The sequence below is a fragment of the Vicugna pacos genome, chromosome 5 (genome assembly GCF_048564905.1).
Source record: "Vicugna pacos chromosome 5, VicPac4, whole genome shotgun sequence".
NCBI classification, from domain to species: Eukaryota; Metazoa; Chordata; class Mammalia; order Artiodactyla; family Camelidae; genus Vicugna; species Vicugna pacos.
In genome coordinates this window covers 90,483,250-90,503,300 of record NC_132991.1, presented here as the reverse complement: position 1 = coordinate 90,503,300, position 20,051 = coordinate 90,483,250, and the positions used below count along the sequence as shown (strand labels likewise).

At 49.9% G+C, this 20,051-nt stretch overlaps 1 protein-coding gene across 1 annotated transcript in view; it reads left to right on the top strand.

Moving 5' to 3' along the window:
• The first annotated feature begins 1,476 nt into the window (after positions 1 to 1,476).
• Positions 1,477 to 20,051, top strand: part of NGEF (neuronal guanine nucleotide exchange factor) — a 101,433-nt gene continuing 82,858 nt past the window's right edge. Inside the window, exon 1 of the mRNA XM_031677837.2 lies at positions 1,477 to 1,676. The gene's annotated coding sequence lies outside the window, so the exon portion shown is untranslated. The remainder of the gene's footprint in view (positions 1,677 to 20,051) is intronic.

The window sequence follows — 20,051 nt, the reverse complement described above, 5'->3', positions numbered from 1 at the left end:
GAAGAGGGAATAATTGCATTTACTCTGGTATCTTTTTGAGCATAATGTGGGATCTGGTTTATAGTACCCTGCTCAAATGTTTGCTGGAAGACTGACAGGATGGATGGATGGGTGGATGGAGGGTAGATGGGTGGATAGATGGGTGGATGGGTGGCTTGGTGGGTGGGTGGATGGATGGATAGACGGATAGGTGGGTGGATGAGTAGATGGATGGATAAGAGACCATGTCTATCTGGCTTCAGAGGCAAAACTGAAACCATAGTTTCACGGCAATCAGATGGCTGTGGTAGACAGCTTTCAAAGATGGCCCTCAGCACTCCTTACCTCCTGGGATTCATGCCTCTGTGTAACTCCCTATGTTGGGAGATATCTGCCTCCCAATGAGCAGCATATAGCAAAAGTGAAGGGATGTTACCTCTGTGAGTAGATTACAAAAGGGGTGACTTCCATCTTCCTAGGCTCCCTGCTGTGCACCCTGGGGACAGGCCACCGCAGTAGAAGGGCCTCAGGCCAATGGTCAGTAAGGTGTTGAGGCCTCAGTCCAAGAGCCAGAGGAGCTGAGCGCTGCCAACAAGCTTGTGACTGTGAAAGAAGGTCCTTCCCCACTGGAGCTCTGAGACACTGATCCCTGTCCTGCTGGCACCTCGAACGCAGCCTGTGAGGGACCCTGAGCAGGGACCCCATCTAAGTCATGTCCAGATTCCTGACCCACAGAAACTGAGAGAGAGCAAATGTGTGTTGCTTCAAGCCACTACATCTTGGGTTAATTTGTTGCCAGCAACAGATAGCTAATGCAATGGCTGATTTGAGCTTAATATAGAAATGGACATTCTGGCAATTAAACTTGGCAAATAATGGTAGTGGTTAAAGGCCCAGGTTTTGGTACCAACTGGATGTGGTTTGAATTCTGGATCCCCAGCTTACTAGCTGTGTGGCTTTGGACAAGATGATCCACTTCTCTGAGCCTCTGTTTCTGCATCTTCAAAATGGGCATAATTCTCTGCTCACAGAGATAGCATGAGGCTTACATAAAGCAATCAGGTAAAGTACTTAGCCCAGAACCTGTCACTCAGTAGAAGGCAGCTATTAGCAGCGATAATAATGACAATAATAGTAACAGAGCAAGTTCCCGTACAAAGCAGCCAGAGTCCCACAACCGGACATGATCGAGCTGAGGCGTGATGTCACGTGCAAGAAGCGAATGGAACCCTAGCCCTCTCCCAAGTCTCAGACCGAGTCTGTGCTGCTGCCCGGCCCAGACCAGGGGGTGGGGGGGCCAGGCGCCGAGGGACCCCCAGGGTGACCTTGCCCCGGGGTGCAGCGCTAGCTGCTCCCAGCCTTCACCAAGGGCAACGCCCTTCTTTCTGCCTGGCCTCTGGGTCAGGTGTGTGACCGCCACCCTAGCTGGGCCCATGGGGCCCAGGAAGGTAAACACCTAGCCAGGAAGTGATTGTCATGGGCACAGGGCCAGCTCTGGGCCAGGCGGGTCTGAAGGTCAGGAATGTTTCCCAGAGAGCCTTTTCCAGCAGAGGACAAAGCCTCTGGCTGTGAGCTCTCTGGGACAGAGTGGAGGGTGTCTAGACACACCGGCTGGCTCTGAGGCCCCGACAGGACAGAGGACGGGAGAGGAAGAGCCATTCAAGGGGCTCCAACCCCCAGAAGCTCATCACCGGCAGGTAAGCAAATGGTTCTGGTATTTTTTTCTAATGAAATGAGATGACACAAGAGATGAAATGGGGGTTGCGGCCAGGGCAGGACTGGGAAGACCCCAGGAAGGTGTGTGAAGGGAGAGAGGACCCCACCCATCAGAGAGAAAGCCCCAGATTTCATCTCAGAATGGAGTCTCATCGTGGCTTCACCACTCTCCCCGCCGGGATTCAGTCTCACCGTCTGTGAAATGGGGTAGTGATTCCCTCCAGGCACCTCTCCTGTGAATGGTGAAGGGAGCAAGTGAGATAAGAGCAGGATTGGCTCCCTAATTTGCAGGGCCCCAAGCAAAATGAATGGGTGGGGCCCCTTGTTCAAACACTATTAAGAATTTCAAGAATTAAGAACTTTAAAATTAAGAAGAACATAATAAACCAAGTGAGGAGCCCTTCGAAGGGCAGGGTCCTGTATGCCTGGGCAGCTCCAGCCCTAAAAATAAATGTGCACGTAAACTGTGACATGCTAAACAAATCATGATTACTCTGTGCCCCTGGCTCAAATCTCAGGGGCAGGAAGCACATTTGGGGAACAGGAGTCATAGCAGTGAAGTGACAGCCCCTAGCAATGCTGCCCCACCGACACCACCCCTGCTGTTCAGGGCCCCATCTCAGAAGGACAAAAGGCCCCATCCTCCCAGCCTCTTGGACCTGTGCGCCTGGCTGGCATGAAGCCAAAGCCTGGTGCAATTCAGATGTCTGGAGACACAGCTTTCTCGGATGTAGCAATGGTAGGTTGTTCTTTCAGATCTTGATTTAAAATTAGGGACATTCGCACAATCTCTAGCTAAGTAGAACTGGGACTTGTGATTCCTACACTTTCGACGGTTCTGCTGAGTTCTGACAACGGTAACTGGAAAGATGATTATGTTAATACAGTGAGACCGTTGGTCGGACTGTCCCCACCGTCCCCGCCCCTGTCGTCACATCTTTGTCCTCCGCTCCACTCTTGCACTCAGATTTTCTCTTCCCTTTTCACTCCTGCCACATCTCCGACTGCCCCTGGCACTGCTTAGCCTTGCAGCAGTAGAAACCAGTGTCTCCGGGCTTTCTGGTCCAGGAAAGCAAATAACAGACCATCTTCCTGGAGCCCACTCTCAACTCCACCCCTTTCTGGAGCCCAAATTGTCTTGCAAGGGGCTCCCCACAGGAGAGGCAGGAGGTCACGCCAAAGACAGTGACCAGAGACGGAGGAAGACCATTGCTTTAAGAATTTTTCCTTGCCTGCGAGTGACCTCTCTGGCCTCAGCAAGGGCAGCCCAGGAGGCTTACACCAGGGGACAAACCAGCCCAGAGGCTGGCAGGAGGAGACCAGATCTGGCCACCACGCCCTGCTGGCCCCACTGTGGACACAGCAGCCAGTGAGCCTGCCAACCCCAAGTCAGACAGCTCATCTCCCAGGATGGTCCTTTCCCCACCTCTGTGAGCCCATTGCCTGCCTAAGTAGGGGTCAACACTGATGCTAAGGTTACCCCCCACATCATCTTAGAGTCACAAAAGTCCTTCCTTTGTTCTTTCATCAAATAATTGCCGAGCACCTGGGGCAGACGAAGTTTTGGAGCACGGCCGGGGATACACTTGGGACCAGGATGGCCCTCAGGCTGGCAGAGGAGAACTGGGCTAGAGGCCCCTCCTCCACAAAGGAGGCACAGAACACCCTCCTCATGCAAGGATGGTTATGGGGCCTGAGTAGGGAATTACATCTCTGAGCCTGTGGGCTGTTTCTTTTCAGAGCCCCTTGGCGTCTTCAGGAGTCTGCTGGGGCAGGGCATCCTGGCTTCAGGAGGAATTGCCACCTTGGGCTAACTTTTCCCCACTTTGGAGCAGTCAGGCCCGGCGGGTGGAGCTCTGCCTCTGGACCTAGGGGACATGCTCAAGGAAGACTGTCGGCCCGACTCCTTTCCTTGGCCGACAGCAGTTCATGAGGCCCAGCTCCCTGGGAGACCACCCTGGGTCTGGGAAGAAGCCTTGAACAGTAAGAGGGAGCATTTGCCTGGACCATCATTTAGTGGGTTTCCTTTGGAAGAATAGCTCAGGCAGCTGATTAAGGACCTGGGTGTCTGGGAACCTGGGTGAGGCTATTTCTCAGTTTTTCTACCTCAAGTAGCCTTACCTTTAGAATGGAAAAAAATGGGGATCATCAGAGGGATCTCAGGGAGGCCTGCATGGAGGAGGTGGCCCTTGAGCAGAGAATCATTAAACTATCTTACATCACTTTTTAATTATTTTACAAGAAGAAAAGAGCTGATGGGTAGAGTTTTATGTACTACGAAGTAAGGCTCTCTGGCTTGAAAATTTGGCTCTCTAGCATAAAAATAGTCATTTTTTCCACACTTCCCCTAATTGAATCCTGCAAGTTCTTTAACTAGCCCTCTTCCACAGACAGCATGTTCCCGGGGAAGGGAGAGCAGGCTTTCACAAGGTGAAACGGGAGCCCCACAGGGCCTGGGGATGGCGGAAGCAGAGGCATGGACCTGGGAAAGCAGGAGGCCTGTTTAAAGGCTGTTGATGGAACAGGTTTGCTAGAGCAGAGGGAAGGTGGAGGGGGTAGTCCCCACCCACGGAGCCTGGACCACAAAGGTCCTGAGATCACAGCAGGGGTCTCTATGGGCAGCATGTCTTGGGGGCACGCCCCCTCACTCCCACACTCGAGCACTAGCTGGCTTTGTCTCTGTTGCCTTCACTTTTGGCTGGAGGTTTGCGCATAGCATTGATGTCTCTCGTAGCTAGGAGCTCTGACCATCAATTACTCAGGTCTTTGAGGATTTTAAAGTAGGGCACTGATTCATTGTTATTTAATGACTGTGTTTCCTACCAGAAATGAACCCTTCAAACATAGGCTCTCCAGAGGACAAGCAGCTTGGACCATGCCTTAAAAGGCTCAGAGAAGCTTGGGAGCTCCCGGGCCAGGGACCAGCCAGGATGAGGAAGGCAGGCAAGCTGAACTTGAGGACTTTGACCCCCAGGCTCTGTCTGGGATTGGCAAGGGTTGGTCCCAAGCAGCTGACTTGGGGACTGTTGTTCAATCCCACATGCTAGTGGTATGACCTGCTTATCTCTGCATTTCAATCCACCACGTTAGTGTACTCCTGGCAGACTGACTCCTTAGGAACACCTCATCCAGCAGGTCGGTATTTGCTGCTCGCTTGCCCTGGGCCAGCAGTGATCAAAAGATGTGATGAGATGGCCAGAGGGCCTGCCCCTCTCCAAGCTCCCCACCCTCATTCCCACGCCTCAGTCACCTCCACCCCCTTTACTGCTGTCCAATTAAGTGGATTAAGATAACCCAGTTTCCTACTCACAGGTGATTCATTTGGTGTCCCTGAGCCCAAACAGATTCCCACTAAATCCCAATAATGGGACAAAAAGCTTCCAAGTATTTAATATTTATAAAACCCTGGCATAATGCTCTTTAGATGTAAATCCGCTCATGAAAGTGAGTACATCTATAAAGATATGTTTGCTCTCATCTGAGTGACATCAACATTCCTCGGTGGATTCTTGAATGCTGGAGGAAAGCTCTCTTTTCTGCTGAGTTCCTTTTTAGGAAGTTAGCTTTGATCTTAGAAATGATTTTAAGGTTCTTTTGTTTCCAGATTAAAAAGGCATCTGGCACGTGGACAATTTTTGCTAGTGCCTGACCTATCAGAGCAGTCCCCTGGAACTGACTTTCTACAGTTTTCTGGCCTCTTTGGAACTGGTTCAGAGTCAAGATCAAAGTCACTTGCAGTCGGCTAATGTGGGTTCCAAGTCAAGGGTAAGGAGGGAGAGATTCCAGCTCGAGGTCAAAAGGAAGGCATCTTGATGCTCAATGGGAGATAAAGAGATCCACTCAGGCTACGCTTGGAAAAACATTATTATAGCTGCTGTGTGTACCCACTGGAGAAATAGCACAGATGGAAATCGCCAAAATAAAGTAGTGTGGATAGCTGGGCAGTATCTTTAAACCGTGGCCACGGCTGTGGAGGTCAAGGTAGCCCTTTTGTAGCCATTGGGCCCCCTCCTTCATTGGCGCCACTCACGTCTGCCTGTTGTCAGCTGGGGAGACCACTCACCCAGCGAAGTCTCCCTCCAGGTGTCGGAACGTTGGACTCAATGATTCTTTCCCTCCAGTGAACATTTCTTGATAAGTGAAGGCACTGTTTCTGGCAAAAACCTAACGTTCCAAAACTTTCTTCCTTCCAGTTTTATTGAGGTATAATTGGCAGGCGGCACTGTGTAAGTTTAAGGTGTGCAGCATAATGATTTGACTTACATATATCATGAAATGATGACCACAGTAAGTTTCATGAGCATCCATCATCTCATATAGATACAAAATTAAAGAAATAGAATAAAAAATAGTTTTCCTTGTGACAAGAACTGTCAGGATTTACTCTGAACAACTTTCATATATAACACACGGCAGTGTTAATTATATTTATCATGTTTTACATTACGACCATAACTGAAGCTTGTACATTTTCACTGCCTTCATCCAATTCCCCCTCGCCACACCCCCCCACATCTGGTAACCACAAATTTGATCTCTTTTTCTATAAGTTTGTTACTTAAGTATAATCGACCTACAACACTATGTTAGTTCCTGTAATACAACATAATTTGATGTTTCTATACATTTCAACATGATCGCCATGGTAAGTCTAGTTACAATATGTCACCATACAAAGGTATTATATAGTTGTTGACTAGATTCTTCACAGCATACATAATCATACCCATGACTCATTTATTTTGCAACTAGAAATTTGTACCTCTCAATCTCCCTCAGCTATTTCAGCCCTCCTCCTACTCTCCTCCCTTCTGGCAACCACATATTTGTTCTCTGTATTTATAATTCTGTTTCTGTTTTGTTATGTTTGTTTTGATTTTAGATTATACATATAAGTGTTTGTCATTCTCTGTTTGACTTATTTCACTTACAATAATATCCTCTAGGTCCATCCATGCTGTCACAAAAGGCAAGATTTCATTCTTTTTTATAGCTGAGTAATATTCCATTGTGTGTGTGTGTATACTATGTATTCTTTATCCACTCATCTATTGCTAGGCACTTAGGTTGCTACCGTATCTTGGCTATTGTAAATAATGCTGCAATGAAAATAGGAGTGCATATCAGTGCCTATAAGAATTAGTGTTCTCATTTTCTTCAGATAAATACCCAGGAGTGAAATTGCTGGATCTTACAGTAGTTCTATTTTGAATTTTCTGAGGAATCACCATACTGTTTTCCACAGTGGCTGCACCAATTTACAATCTCGCCAACAGTGCAATGAGGGTTCTCTTTTCTCCCATCCTTGCCAGCACCTGCTGTTCGTTGTCTTTGTGAGAGTAGCCATTCTGACAGGTAGTATCTCACTGTGGTTTTGATTTACATTTCCCTGATGGTTAGTGATGTTGAGCATCTTTTCATATGTCTGTTGGCCATCTGTATGCTTTCTCTGGGAAAAAAAGTCTATTCATATCCTCTGCCTAATTTTTAATTGGGTTTTTCTTTTTACGTTGAGTTGTATGAGTTAATTGTATATTTTGTATGTTAACCCCTTATAAGATATGTCATTTGCAAATATCTTCTCCCATTCAGTAGGTGGCCTTTTTGTTGATAGTCTCCTTTTCTGTACAAAGACTTTTAGTTTGATATAGTACCATTTGTTTATTTTTGTTTTTGTTTCCCTTACCTGAGAAAACATATCCCCCAAAATATTACTAAGACCATTGTCAAAGGGCTTACTGCCTATGATTTTTTCTAGAATTTTTGCGGTTTCAAGTCTTAGATATAAGTCTTTAACCCATTTTGAATTTATTTCTGTGCGTGGTGTGAGAGAGTAGTCCAGTGTGACTCTTTTGCATGAGCTGTCCAGTTTTCCCAACATCATTTACTGAAGGGGCTGTCTTTTCTCTGCTGTATATCCTTGCTTTCTGTTTTGTAGATTAATTGCCCATATAAGTGTGGGTTCATTTCTTGGCTCTCTATTCTGTTCCATTGATCTATGTGTCTGTTTTTATTACAGTAATACTGTTTTTACTGTATACACTGTTTTTTATTACAGTAACTTTGTAATACAGTTTGAAATCAGGGAGTGTGACACCTCCAGCTTTATCTTTCCTTCCCAAGATTGCTTTGGCTGTTCAGGGTCTTTTGTGTTTCCATACAAATTTTAGAACGATTTTTTCTAGTTCTGTGAGAAATGCCACTGGTATTTTGATGGGATTGCACTGAACTTGCAGATTGCTTTGTGTAGTATGGTCATTTTAACAATATTAATTCTTCCAATCCATGAACGGAGTGTATCTTTCCATCTGTTTGTGTCAGCTTCAATTTCTTTCCCCAGTGTCTTATAGTTTCCTGAGTATAGGTCTTCTACTGTCTTAGTTAGGTTTATTCCTAGGTACTTTATTCTTTTTGATGTGATTGTAAATGGGATTCTTTTCACTGCTCCATTCACATAGAAGCCAATACTATGGCACTGGCTTTTGAAGAGCCTTGTTGCAAGGTGTCCCCACAAGGAGATAGGAGGCAGGTCTCAAATCTGTCTCCCTGACCCAGGGTTTGGGGTGAAATTTAAGAAGTTACAGGAATTTCAAACTTGGAACCTAATTGGCTAGCCTTGAATTAGTCTATATAAAGGTCTTGTGCTGCTGGAAGCCAGATTTTCCTTATTGAAGGACTTCTTGCTCCATAAAGGGCCCTGGTGGCAGCATTTCTATTCTTTGTTTTCTGTAGACCAAAGATCTTGGTTCTGGGGTCATCCTGGAGTTGTGGGTTCCCATCTTGCACATATGCAGTGCTGTCTCTGTAAAACAACTCCAGGTTTGATTAATCAACAACCTGTCTTAAAGGAGAAAAACCAGTTTAAGCTGGTCAATGTTTGACATGCTGTTTCAATACTATGTTGAATAGAAGTGGTGAGAGTGAGCATCCTTGTCTTGTTCCTGATCTTAGAGGAAATGCTTTTGGCTTTTCACCACTGAGTACGATGCTCCAATGCTCCAAAATTTTTTAAAAACTAGTTCAGTAAATGCTGGTGTGAAAGGAATTGAGGAAATCAGTTGTGGCTGAACCCCACAGATTTAGGGCTGTGTCTGTAAGAAGAGCGTATTAGCTTTCTACTGCTGTTACAACAAATGACCACACACTTAGAGGCTTAAAACAACACAACTGTATCATCTTCTCTCTCTGGAAGACAGAAATCCAACAGGGGTCTCACTGGGCTAAAATCAAGGTGTCAGCCGGGTTGCTTTCCTTCTGGAGGCTCCGGGGTAGAACATTCCCTTGCCTTTTCCAGCTCCTAGAGGCTGCCCCTGGTCCTTGCCTCGTGGCCTCTTCCCCCATCCTCAAAGCCAGAAGCTCTGTAGCACCTTCAAGACTCTCTCTGATCCCTTTTCTAAAGACCCTCATGATTACCTGGGATTCACCTGGATAATCCAGGATAATCTTCTTATCTCAAAATTCTTAACTTAATCACATCTGCAATGACCCTTTTGGCATATAAGGTAACGTTTTCACAGGTCCCAGGTATTGGGACATGACCATTCTGGCATAGGGTGGGCTGGTGGGCACTGTTCATTGAACCACAAAGAGATACTAGAGTTTTCTTAAACATATGTTTGACGTATTTTGAAACAGTGGATGAGTTTTTGAATTTTTTTAAATTGCTAAAGCCACGCAATTAATAGTAAAAACATAAAGTGTAATACAGATTGTTTGCAATGAACTTCACATAATTTTCATGTTTACACAGATCTATATTTTTTGACTTTGGCTGACAAATAATGGATCAGTGCTCTCTGCAGTTTTTGTTGAAACCCTCTGGCAACCTCAGCACTTATGTGGGAGGCCCTGCTGTCCCCAGCCCAACTCAACACACCCAGAGCATGTTTCTGCCCAATCCCAAGCAGTCCGAGGCCTAAAGAGGTTGTTCGGTGACACCTCTAGGGTTTAGTTCTTTTGGAGAAGGGGGTGTGGTGCGAGGACATGGTTATTCCAACCTCAGAGAGCAGTTCAGGGGGTCAAGAAAGCCTTCCTTCTCGCTAAGAACCTGGATGGAAGTACATGGCAGTGTGCCTACGTCCTGCTGGTGCTCAGGGCTGTGCCCAAGGTGTGAAGGGCCCGCCTTATGGGCACCTCTCCCTAGCACCATCCCCCACATCGAATGGAGGAGCTGTCCTGCAAGATCAGCCATCCCTGTTGTAACCATGGGACACTCTGCGCCCCAAGACGGACCTCTTCTAGAAACAGCATGGGGATGAGGGAGGGGAAGTTTGAAGGTTCAGGCCAGGCTGGCGGGGTTTACCCATCAGCCTCAGGAGAGGATGGGGGAGTTGAGTGTGTGGCTCTCGCAGTCCAAGGGCTGACCCGCTGGCTAGTCAGTGGCCCAGAAATGGCAGATGGGATCCATCACATGTTGGCCCTGATTCATGCAAAAAGCCATCCAGAGAATCTACAGAGGACAAGGCCAAATCTATGGCTTCAAGGGAAAGGATGCCACGATTGATTAACAATGTCTGTCGTGGCAAAGAAACAGGGAAAGGTTGTCTGTGTGCACTTGACCCACCACTCCCAGTAAGGAAGAAGGTTTTGCCTGCACATCGATGTTGGGAACCTGGGGGAAGAGCTGTGCCTTATCAGTGAGACCCCAAGCCAGTCTGCTGGTAGAGTCTCTGCTTCCTCATCTTTAAAGTGAGAGAAACCAATGAAGCCCTTTCCAGCTCCCTGAGAGGATGGTAGGGCTGCAGATCAGAAGGATGTCACAGACACAAGCTGCCCAGGCCTTCATCTCTGGGGCAGAGGGCCGAGTGGCCGGCTTGGTGGCAATCCTTGACCCATCACTGCCATCTTGCTGAAAGGGCCTGGGACCTCTGCCTGGTGTCAGTCTGAGCCCGCGTCCTCACCCCCATGGGCCCTGGTCGGCCTGGGGGAGACTCATCTACTTGGATATTGGGGCAGGGGGCTGCAGGAAAATGAGATGACCCGAGGGATGCTGTGTGTGAGGGGGAGGCAGCAGCAGCCCCCATGTTAGGAGAAGGAGGGAGGGGTGAGGCAGAGCCACTGGGACTTGGAAGAAGGCCCAGGCCCTGGGGGTCAATAAAAATCATTAGGTGAGTGACTCCAGGCTCCAGGAAAGGAGCTGGGAGAAAGCCTTTGCCTCAGTCAAATGTCCATGGAGCCTGAAAGAGAGGCCCCTGGGCAGAACTGAGGAAGGGGAGACACGGGAAGTCCAGCCTCATGAACAGCACAGCAGTGAGAGCAGAGGGAGGGAGAGACAGAGGGGAAGGCAGGGACCAGATGAGGCTAAGTAAGAAATTGGGTCTTATCTGGAGCCATTTAAGAGTTGTGAGCAGGGGGATGACATAGTGCAATAAATGTTTTATTTCAAAGAACCAGGTTTAGGCATTTCCTGGGATTTCTGGCAACTACCTCATTTTTTCTGCCCTAATGGTCCTGATGGGCACCTTCTACTAGCGTCTGGAGGACAGAGTTTCCAGGGGCTGAAGGGCGCATCCCTGCCTCCATCAGCCTTGAGTCAAGACACTGGGAGGATGGAAGGAGGAGGGAGATAGGCTCGGGAGAAGGTTGTGGTTGTACAAATGGACGATCAGATGTGATGGAGCCTGGAGAGATGAGATGGTGCAGGTGGAAAGCGGGTAGCAGGGGAGGGCTCCTCGGGAAGGTGAGGGTTGGGGGACACAGAGTCCTGAGGAGGAAGGAGCCGGGAGGAGGAGGAGACAGCAGGGGAAGGCAGGACTGCAGGGGGCGTGGAAGGGAGTTCCTCCGAATGTTGCTGCTGGAGCAGAGGGAGGTGGGAGGCTGGCGACCTCGAGAAGGCAGGCACTGTCACTGTGGAGAGCAAAGGTGGGTCTGCTGGAGAAATCAAGTCAGTTCGCTGCTCTGTCTTGCACGGTGACCACGAATGGACTGTGACATCTGTCTGCCCTTGCCCTGGTGAGGTTAGAAAATGTCAACACGCATCAAGTCCTGAGTCTGCTGGAGTGAAAGGAAACGTGGGCAGGTTGGAGGGAGGATGGGGTGGAAACCCAGCGGGGGGCCAAGTTGGAGCAGCAAACCTGGCCTGGGGCACCACCTCAGATATTCAGTAAATGTGGTCTGAGCATCTGTGGTGTGTGCTGAGTTCTAGGGGGAAGGAGAACTGTGCAGGTGGGGCTTGCGGTGGCGCTGGCCCGCTGCAGCCCCAGGAGACCTCGACTTGGCACGCACTCATTGTACTGTGGTGACTGTCGGGCCCGCTCCCCCATCTCCCTGGGCTGAGACCTGCATCTTTGCATCCCCGGGCCAGGCGCACGGCGTGGGTGCTCAGTAAGCATTTGCTGCATATAGGAGGGGTCAGTGGATGCCAGATGTCTCTGTGGACTTTAGTGAGTGTGGGCTGTGCGTGGACGGGCTTCTCAGGTCCCCAGGAACAGGCTTAGAGGACAGAGCACGGAGGACCAAGCAGGCGAGGCAGGGCTGGTACCAGGCTGGTACCAGGCATGAGCCCAAGGGTCAGGCTAAACCGAAAGCCGTGGCTGGAACCCATCAGGAGATGAAAGGAGAAGCCATGAGGAAAGAGAGACAGATTCGGGAAGGATCAGAAACAGGCAGGGACCCAGGCTCGGGGGCAAGAGCGCCAGTGCTGCTGTGGGCGGGGCCATCCCCCAGCTGGGTCCTCGAGGGCCTCCTGGGTGTGGGGAGAACCCAAACACCCACCAGAGTGTCCTCTTCACACTGGGTATGTCCTGTAGGCCGCCTGACAAGCTTCAGGTAATTTATGATTAAAACACATGGATTCATGAACACAAGCAGGTAAGTGCCAGACAGCAGGGGGCTTGAGGAAAGCCACGGATCCCCCAGACACACACTCTTGCACACAAGTCCAGGGGATTTCCAGAAGGCCGAGGTGGATCAGAGGTTCATCTGAACCCCCAGGCGGCCTCTTACAGCCCAACTGCCCCCTCCTCGACCTGCACCCCCTCCCCTGCCAGGGCTTCTGGTTGACCGGGTCTGGGGTGGGGCCAAGAATCTGGATTTCTTAAAAGCTCCCAGATGCTGCTGCCCAGAGTAGACTACATTTTAGGAACTGCCAGCATAGAGAGAGGGAAGAAAGTCTCAGTCCAAAGAGAAATGAACTCTGTGGTGTCCGGTTCATCCAAGTCATTTCAATTCAGTGCTTCCAGAATGTCAATCACTTACTTTCCACATTTACAATTCTTAACATATCCATGTACGACCTGCTATTAATACTGCCTACAGATTGGCTTTAAATTAAATTCTCTATTTTCATCCTAAGCATTAATACTTACAAAATCACAGGTTTGACGTGCTAATTGGATTTTCTCTAAAATACATAAAACTCATAACTATTAATTTTTTTGCATGTTTGATTGATGTACCTCCTAAAATCAGCTCACAGACACTGGTTTAAATTCCATGCCGCTGGAAGGAGCACAGGGGACTGTCTAGGTTCATCTAGATCCCACGAATATTTTGGATGAGAGAGGGCTGGAAGAAATTACAGTCTCTCAAAAGCTCTGCCACTATTGTTTGTTTTCTAATGACTCCCACTTGAATTACTCACTCAACCCAAGTCCCAGCCCCTCTGCCCCTACTGCCCTCACCCCTGCTCTATCCCCTCCCACCTCCCTCCAGCATTCCGTCCTCTTTGGCTGCCCCTACTCCCCTCTCTGCCCACCGACAAGGCCCTGGCACACTCTGTGGGTCTGGATCCCGACAGCCCACGCCTCCACTAGCCCCAGTTTACCTCACTTCTTGGATAAACCTTCCTCAGGGCCTGTGTCACCTCCCTCCACCTACAGGGCTGTGAGGAGATCACAGGACCCCGCCAGGAGGCCGGCAAAGGCAACTGGATAGAAGGTTCCAGAAGGAAAGAGAAGCCAGAGGAGGGGCACCCTTGGGCCAATGAAGGATGTGGGGAAACTCCCTCCTGCTGGCTCTCTGGGGCCCATGTCGGCAAGGAGGCCACGTCTGTCTCATGGCCTGGGGCCGAACACAGTGAGGGACACAGACGTGTGAGCGGATGGAAACCACCAAGGGCACAACTGACCAGTTCAACCTCACATCCTAAATCGGAGGGTTGAAAACCTAGATAGACACAAACAGCTTTGACTACTGGGAAGCAATGCGCAAGAATCCCTTCAAGCTACGATAAAAAGAAATGAGCACCCGGGCCAGCTGAGGGCTGAGCTAGGAATGGGGAATGGGAAAGCTACCATGGTCTCTTTCCTCCTTTCCTCCTTCCCTCCTTCCCTGGGCTTTCATACTTTCATTCTGCTTTGCTCACTCTCTCTCTTTCTCTCTCTGTCCACACCCGCTGCCCCTGCTACACGTGTACAGGGTCCATCTCGGCCAATTCAAACTACCTCCCCCACCCCCGTGGCCATCCAGCCCAGAGCCTCCCCTAACTGTCCTGGTCCCAATTCTCATCTCTGGGGAGGGAATCTGACTGGCTCAGCCCAGCCTGTGGCTTGACTCCTCTTAGGTCAAAGGTCCACCCTGTTCCAGTCAGCTGCTGGGGGAGTGGTACCCAGGGTTTTCTCCCTCCAGGGATGAGGATGGAGCACACACCCTAGGAAGGGATTCCGGAGCAGGAGAAGGGAAGGATGGTCGCCTTATGGTGCCTTCTCCCCAGAACCATTTGGAGACACCAGGTTGGGATTGAGATTTTCCCAACCAGAGACACAAGGAACCTCTTCATTTCTCTGCTAATTATTATGAACTGAATATTCATGTCCCTCCAAATTTCATACATTAAAGCTCAAACCTCCAAAGTAATGACATTTGGAGACGGGCCCTTTGGGAGGTACTAGGGTTAGATGAGGTCATGGGGTGGGGCCCTTACAACGGGATTAGTGGATCTGTAAGAGGAAGAGCACACAGGGTTTGCTCTCTTTCTTTCTTTCTCACTCTCTCTCCTTCTCCCTCTCTCCTCCCCTTCCCTCCCTCCCTCCCTCTTCATGCACTACCCAGGAAAGGCCCTGGGAGGACATATCCAGAAGGTGGCCGTCCGCAGGCCAGGAAGAGGGCCCTCACCAGAACCCAGCCATGTCTGATCTTGGACTTCCAGCCCCCAGAACTGGGAGAAAATACATTTCTGCTGTTTAAGCACCCAGTCTATGATATTTTGTTAGGGCAGCCCTAGCTGACTAAGATGCCAGTTTTGGTCTTGCCATTTTTAGCGGGTCTTTTTATAAGTTCTCCAGAATTTGGGTCAATAGATGAGTTCACCGCAGCTCCACCATGCAAATGGCCCCATTGCTAGAACTCAACAAAGATCCAGTGTAGAGTGTGGCTTCCTGCACATAAACATCCCTGTCTGGCCGTGGAGATGACATTGCCCGCTTTTATGCAGTGTCTGTTTGCACTGTGACTGGGAGCTTGGCTGCCCTGGCCGGCCTCCCTCTGGCTGGTCCATAGCCCTTGGCTCACAGGCGGGCGGGAGCTGCCAAGGGCAGTGGCCAACCAAGGAGGCTCACCCCAGAAGGAGTGGTCCTTGTCCCCAGCTGACTCATAGCCTGTGTGATGGCGCAGGCGTGTGAAAGAGGGTCAGCCTCCATTAATCAGGTAAATGTTCTCTTAACAACAGGAAAACGCTGCAGAGCTAGCTCTGGCTTCCCTTTGAGAAAGTAAGTTGAGCCCTCTCCTCCGCCACCCAGCAGGGAGTGGCTGCTGTCACAGTCCTGCCCAGAGGGGACAGGACTCTCAGGAGCTGCCACCATCCAGTCCCTGGAGACAGGGCATAGATCCTGCTCACTGGGACAGAACAAAGACTCTTGTGGATCCTATAGTTTTTCCCAAACTCTATACCTGGTTTTATATACATTATATACATTTTATACGCATTATATACATTTTGCAATCTTGGAGTTTCTTTACACCAAAATGTAAAAACAATTTAAATCAGCGGATCATTCATTTAGTTGCAAAGAGTGAAAAAAGCAGCCCTATGGTTTTTGGGGTGTTGACATGATGCCGGGCGCGCCAGGCACTATAAACCCATTTAATTTCTGCATAGTCACTGCACAAAGGAGAGAGATTTCCTGAAGGAAAGAGAAGCCAGAGGAGCGCCAAGCTCATGTTTAGGATGACGGGGGATGTTAGGAAGTTTCTCTTGACAGCTTTCTAAGGCCCCGAGTAAAGGGGCCACGTCTGGCTCATGACCCAGGGCCCAAGTACAGGGCAGACACAGATGTGCTCGGTGTGTGAGTGGACAGAACCCACCGATGACACGACTGACCAGTTTGACCCCATGTGAGCCTGGCGTGTTCCATTTCCTTCCAGACAGAGAGCTAAGGATCGAGGATGTGTTGAGGACCCAGGGAGACCCATCCCCAAGCCCAGGACGTGCTGAGAGGGCACACCCCTCCACTCTGGGGGTCCTGAAGCTTTAGCCTCAGACATCAGAGAAATGGAGGCCACCCAACGCTAGTTAGGGTGTGTAAGAAGTGAGCTAGGAGGGGCCACTCACCCTGCCCGCCCACCACTCACTGAGAAGCCTGCTATTTGGTAACCGTGGGCCACAGCTGCTTTGGGGAGGGTACCCCTGCACCTGGCTTGAACCTCTGCCCCCAAACTGCCCAGGGTCCCGTACAAAGCCGCTTCCACACAGCATGGTGGGAGAGGTGTGCTGATCAGAGTGCAGCCCTGTGGACGTGAGTCCCCAGGGATCCTGACAGCCGGGCCCCCAGAGAGAACAGAGCAGGGCTGTCCTAGCTCCTGGCTTTGTCCCTGCTGAGTGCTCTGCCCTGATCTTTGCTTGCTTCCTAAGTACGTGCTCCGCCTCGGAAGGCAATCTCTCCACCCTCCCCTCTGCTCATTCTTTTCCTCCAGTGGCGAGGCAGGGTTCTGGGACCTGCAAGACCAGAGCTCAAATCCTGCCTGAGCCACTTACCAGTGTGTGATCTCGGGCAAGGTACTGAGTTTCTCTGAGCTTCAGAGTCATCCTCTCTAACACACGACTCATCACAGTACTCCCCTCCTGCAAGGCTGTGTGAGGGTCCAATGGGTCGGAGAGAAGGTGTCAAAAAAAAAAAATGACTGTTGACCCTCTCTGGGGAGCAAGGACCCCGTGTCTGCAGCTCAGGGCACTTCCTCTCTGGGGGGAGGTGTCTCAGTTACCACCCTCTGGCCTAAGTCACTGCTGTCCTCCCCGTGGCCCAAGTCACAAGCTGACCTGCCTCATGGCCCAAGTCCTGCCCTCTTTCAGGGACGGGAGTAGGGTGGCTGCAGATGACCAGGAGCCTCCTCCTATCCTGTCAGCACAGCTGTTCAGGACACAAGGGAGGACTTGCAGCCTGTAGGCCCACCTACGGGTGGCCACACGGTGATTCTAGACGGAGACCTGGGCCATCCCACATGGCTGCCTCTGGGAGGAGCAGCAGTTCAAGCCCTGGAAGCAGATGAGACCCTACCAGGGAGCAGCAGGGCAAGAGGACAGGGGTGATGCTGAGACAGGAGTAGACGCAATCCATTAGCAGTGATGGAGGCGGGGCACTGGGAACCTTGCCCATCGGTATCTCAAGCAGGGGACAATGCCAGGCGCTGGAGGAAGAGGATAAAGTTGAGCCCTCACCTAAGGACTCTCTGAGGGCTGGGGAAGCCTGGTGTCATGGGTTGTGGGGGTGGGGGAGGAGCTGATGGGTGCTGCATGCGGCCAGATGCTGGGGCCTCTGGCCAGTGTCTAACCAGCTCACAGTCTGGAAATCTCCACTGTATCCCGCCCACTCTTGAAGGAGCCAGAAGGCCCCGGCTGGGGTGTGCCCAGCTCGTAAACCAAGAGCCACAAGGAATCCAATAGCAGCTGCCTCCATCAGGAGAGGGACATCAGTGGGGCTAAATCCTCTCTCCCACCCTGGCTGATGACCAGTGACAGCTAAGGACACCAGCTCCAGCCTCCACACTGTCCCGCTCCCCCCCAGGCCTGCGGGCCACTGTCCTTTTCCAGGGGAAAGGGACTTGCCAGATTAAAGTGGAGGTTCTCAAGGCGTGGTCCCCAGACCAGCAGCAGCAGAGCACTTGGATGGACAAATGCTCAGGCCCCACCCCAGTCCTCCCGCATCAGAAACTCCAGGGTGGGGCCCAGCAGTCTGTGTTTAACTCTCCAGGAGATTCTGCAGCGTGAGACCCACAGAGCAGTGAGAGCGAACTGTCCACATGGATGGGCCTCGCAGGCCTAATTCACAGGAAGAAGTCAGACAAGACAGTGGGATTCGGATCGATTCCATTTACATAAAGGGCCAAAACATACAAAACCAGCCCGTGCTGTCAGAAGTCAGAAGTTATCCTTGGGGGCTGGGGAGGAAGGGGCCGAGAGGCTTTCTGGAGTGGGGGTGATACTCCCCTTTGGGATCTGGGTGTGGTTACCCACTGTGTAAACATTCAGCGTCTATACTTAGAACGAGGGCAATTTCTGTATTCTACTATACTTAGAATACTTATACTTTAAAAAAAATTTTTTTAACTATATGACTGAGTAAAATAGAAGTGCCACCTCCCTCTGGTACAGCCTAGTAATTGGTTGAAATCACTTCGGGATGACCTGAGGGTCTGCTCCTGGCTCCAGAGAATAAAAAACTGGGCATTCTTTTATCCTTGGCCAATTCAGTTTTATGAATTTAACCTAAAAGTGGCCTCAACAGACAACAGAACGGGCTGGCTAATTAAAACTAGAAAGGAGCCGCAGGTTGACCCATAGAAAACGCACACTGCCATCTTTGGTAAATGCCACTGCTCCCATTTTTCTGTCCTGGTTTATAGGTAATATTTCCAGAGAACAAGCTGCTTCGTTCAGTTACCTTGGTGGGCAATTCACAGAGTTTATCCTGGAGGAGACACCAGGAAACTGCTGCATAAGGAAAGACATACTGTGGATGTTTGACTCTGGGTTGAGGGGGGTGGTGTGGGGCTGGAGGCCAAAAGAAGAATCTTGCTTCACCTGCCAAGGAATTTTCCAGACAAGATGCTTCAGGACCTTGACACCACAGAACGCAGCTTTGTGGCTCTGTGGCCCATCTGCCTGTGGGCTAGAGTAGATTCAAAACAATGTTTTTTATGATCATGTTGGCCCTCATACCATCCACTTGTCCACTCTCCCCAACCCTCAAGACCAGTCTGGTGGGAAACTAACAGGCAATCAGAACAGCCACCTCTTTATACTCCCCCAGGAGCCCCCTCTCAACATGACCCCATCAAATATCACCAAGGAGAAGATGGAAAGTCCTTGTCTCCTTCCAGAACTCCTCTAAAAATCTCCTCCAATTCGGCAGAAGCCTGCACTGTGTCACCCTGGAGAATCACTCCTGCTCGGCTGTGTTTTGTGTGAAGCCATCAGCCTACACTGAAGGAAACACGGAGGATGAAGAGTCTTACGACGCCTGTTTGCATGTGTGACCTCGTGGGGCCAAGGAGAAGGGCCACCTCCTGGAATGAAGAGACCAGAGTCCACGCAACACCTGGGACCCACTTCAGCCCTACTCAGTCCAAAATCTGGGCCCGGGGCCCAGGAACCCATACATTTAACACGCTCTTCAAAGTCTGAAATTGGCTGCATTGCCGCTCCCTCCTCCATAAAAGTCCTTGAGAGAAATCCCTTCAGACTAACAATTTCTCCTGAGCAGTTGGTCAGTTTTTATCCCTGAAGGCAGTAGAATGAGGCGCTGACACGTTTCCCCTTTCTGTGTTGGCTGCTCGGAAGCATTGGAATAAATCATAACAAGGGCCCTTGTAATGGGCATTTTTTAACCTTATCCTCCATTAAGTCTTATGTCCCCACACTTTTATTCTTTCTTTTATCCTCTTTCTAATTTATGCTCTGCTGGGTAATATATAGGTATAAGTATGTATTATATTCATAGATGGAAATATCTCCTGTTGATTTGCACAGTAATGTATAAAGAAAACAGCTACCACACATTGACTGCCAGCACTGTGCCTCCTTGTATGAGTCCCAGGGCTTAGGTGGCATCTGTCCTCCCTTCATGACAGTCAAGGAATGGGAGGCCTCAAGGGGAAGTCACACGCCAAGCTCATGAACTGGGTTGATGGCCCGTGCCGGTCTGGCTCCACTCACCCAAGACCCTCAACAACTATTCTGCTTTCCCTGAGGTTTTACAGCAAGATTTGGGAACCAGTAAATTCCTTCTCAAAATGTTCTACTTTTTGACCCCCGACAGAGGTGGAGGGGCTGGTCCCTACAACACCTTGGCCCAGTCTAGGTCTCGTGTTTTTCTTTTTCCAGTTTCGTTTTCCTTCAAGTAACTTGAATGATTGTCTTTTTTTCACAAAAAAAAAAAAAAAACCAGACCAACCTCACTTAAACACACGTGAAAAGAGATAAT